The following is a 3537-nucleotide window of genomic DNA, read 5'->3' as shown; positions in this document are numbered from 1 at the left end:
CCCTAGTGTTTTATTTATTATTTGAAAAGAGATAGCTAGTAGCCTGCTTTTAATTAAAAAAAAACAAACCAAAAACCTCTCTCTTTCCCCACTTCAACATACTTTTTGTTCAGCTGCTTTCTTGCATGAGCATGGTAGTAACACACAAGGCCCCAGTCAGAAACAGGGTTTTTATTGTGATAGCCACAGTACAGTAACATAGGAGGATGCTGCCTCTGCACCTGAAAGCTGCAGTCTGGGAACCTGGTTGGGAATAAGAGTGAATGTACGTGCATGTGTTGTTGATGGTGGTACAGGATAGTGGGGACAAAATGTATGTTTTTGTCTGTCCCCCTCCCCCCCAGTCTCAAATGGCATCTCTCAAGCAACAGGCTACTTAGGTCCATTTTTGCCAAAGTATGTGGCCTTTAACACCCAGATGCAATCTGTGTCTCATCAATACAGATCACATCATCATTGGACTAAATAACGTGGATTGTAACAGCCCAGTTTTATTCACCTGCACTTCTACCAATGTCATATATTCAATCTCCTGTTTACAGTGACTTTCTGCTGTCTACATTGGACAAATGGAGTGATCCCTACATGGAAGAATGAATGAACACCAGTCTGGCATCCATTCTAGAAAGACGCATGCCTGTGGCAGAACATGTTACCTCCCTGAACTGCATAGGCTATTTCCAGATGAGCATGGATGTTTATTTCCCTGGGGACAAGTAGCAGCATCACACCTTGTGCAGCTGCCACTTGTCTCCGGGAATGCCTGTGCCATGCATGCTCTGGTGCATGACAGGTTACCCTGGGTGGGGTGGCTGGGGCCAGCAACTGTGCTGGCTCCAGCAGCCTTACCTGGGGGCCTTGGGGAGCCACAGCGCTCCTACAGCTGGGAGCCTGCTAGCAGTCGGGACTGTGACTTTGGCCAGCCAGGCTCTGGTTTTGGGCAGCACCTGCTGCTGCTATATGTGCCATCCTGCTTTTTTTTGGTGTGGGCTTTTTTTAACCCCAGAATCTCCCAGGGTCAAACCCCCTGTGCTGCAAGGTAGCAGTACAGGGAACACCTGCATATGTGGTGTTTAGTGCCGCAGGTGGGTCTGTGGTGCTATATACCATATGTCTGTGTTTGTCTGGACGTGGCCACAATGGTTGTTCCCTTGGTGAAACTTTAGAAGAACTTTTGAACACAAAATTGCGGCATAAGAAATCATCTATAGACGGGATTGTGTTAAGCATGGTCTAAACAGGGACTAGATTCTTATCCCATTACCTGGTTTAGCTTTTGTATGACTCCTTTGTCCCTACGGACTTATTGTTTGCTTCTCCACATTGTGTTCCCTTCCCTTCCCTTCCCTTCCCTTCCCTTCCCTTCCCTTCCCTTCCCTTCCTTTTGCATTGAAATCACTCTGTTTGATAGCCTGCTCTTTGAATGACCTTTCATAACATCTGATGAAGTGAGCTCTGTCTCACAAAAGTTTATGCATCTCTCATTTAGTCTATATGGTGCATGGATAGATGTGCATATCTATCCAACCTTCGGCTTGACTTCAGAATAACAGGGCTAACTACTTTTCTTATCCAAAGGAGATGATTAACCCATTTTCCAGTTTGGTCTTTCTGTCTCTCTTTTTTTTAACCCTGAATAGCAGTCCTCCAGCTCTAACTAATGTACATGCATATAAACGTATGCCTCTTTTTTCTTAAACTTTTCTACTGCATGGGGAAAGCAGCAAAAGGAAATACTAGCTTGACACATCACTTAAACCCCATGTGACAAGCCACTTTGCCCAGTTATCAGCTGCCCTCCTTATAGAGCTGGTATTTATTATGGATATGTACACTGTTGCCTTAAACAGCTTACTGGGCAGAAACAGCAAAGTTTTCCATCCTAAGAAGCACAGGGGACCTGAACTATGAGTGCTGTATTGACAGGAGAGTAGTGAGGAGGAGTTGGGAGGTAGTTTTTACTCTTGTGTATGGTATTAGTGAGATGAATCTTGCTGACAGTTTTGGTACCTACATTCTTAAAAAGGATGATCAAAACATGGAGATGGTATTGAAAAGAGCCACAAAGTAGGTCTTTATTGTGGACAGCTTGAAAAAGAGGCTGTCTTTTCCATGGGGCCAAGTAAAAGATACTAATGGGCTCCTAAGTCTTTCAAAGAGAGGCATACCAGGAACCAATGGTTGGAAGTTTAAAGTTAGGCCAATTCAAATATAAACATCAGTTACATGTTTTTAGCAGCAAAACCATTAGAATGAACTGCTAAGGGAGAACTCACCATTATTATCTCTTGATGTCTTCAAATCAGGGCTGAATATCCTGGAGAATTTGCTTTAGTCAAGTGAATTATTGGGCTCAGTGTGAGAGTTAAGTGATGAAATCTGTTTCCAGGGTATATAGGAAATCAGTTTAGATGATCTAATGGCTCTTCTGGGTTAAAAAAATGTATTGTATTATGCTATTTTTAAGTATTACTATATTTGGGGTTTTTTCCCAAGTTTTAGAAGTTGACAGATTCTTGTCACAATTGAAGTAGTTGTAGGAGTTCAGTAATGAGAAGAGGGAAATGGTTCTAACAATATACCAGAATAATATACAATGTTAAAGAAGTAATAGCAAAAGAATACAATGTTAAAGAATAATAAGCAAAATAGAAGGTATGGTATGGGAGAAGGGATTTCAGAAAACAGTATATACATTATATTGTGAGTTATAAAGTTCATAGTATATGTAGCAGAACTTGAAATATATCCATTAAATTGATTATAAGAAACAAGAACATGAAGTTCTTTGTAGTAAGAAAAATTCTAATATTATAAAAGCCTAAGTCTGTCTGTCTGTCACACTTTATTTGCGCTCTGATTGGCAGACAGAAACAGCCAATCAGTGCTCCAAGTGCAGGGGATTGCCGCCGCTGCGCGGAGGACAGAACGGGGTGGGGGAGCTGAGGCCAGCAGCGCTGACTTCAGCTCCCTCACTCAGGTCCCTGCAAGAGGCAGAACAGTGGCACTCCATCCCTGCCCCCCTGTCATTCTTGACAGACAATTGGCTAGTTCTAGTATTATAAAAACCTAAGTCTGTCTGTCTGTCTAACGTTTTATTTGCGCTCCGTCCCCTCCTGTACCTCCCCCCCCGCATCATGTTGACAGGCAGTTGGCTAGTCTTAGATTAAGGAGCTAGCAATGTTAGTGAGGGATGAATGGATGATTGTGTTAGTGGACTTAAATATGTTAGTGGACTTATTTCCATTGAAGAAATGAAAGTATGCTCTTACAGCACAGTGACAAATGACATATACTTGGAGGGAAAGTTGTGTGAGTACTACAAACTTTAGCTGTGAACCAGACCACATTTTATTTGTAAGGGGGTGATTCACAAAGAACTTAATACCTAAAAAATCCTAGGCAATTCACAAAACCCCACCTAATTCTATTGGGTACTCGGGGCCCAACCCTCCCCCCCCCGAATGTCCAAAAATGCTGGCACTTTGGCAACGTGTAGGTTCTTACCTAAGGCTATTTGTCTTTTAAGAGTAAGTC

This window comes from Alligator mississippiensis, chromosome 1 (genome assembly GCF_030867095.1).
Source record: "Alligator mississippiensis isolate rAllMis1 chromosome 1, rAllMis1, whole genome shotgun sequence".
In the NCBI taxonomy this organism is placed as follows: domain Eukaryota; kingdom Metazoa; phylum Chordata; order Crocodylia; family Alligatoridae; genus Alligator; species Alligator mississippiensis.
Note: the sequence above shows the minus strand (reverse complement) of the source record.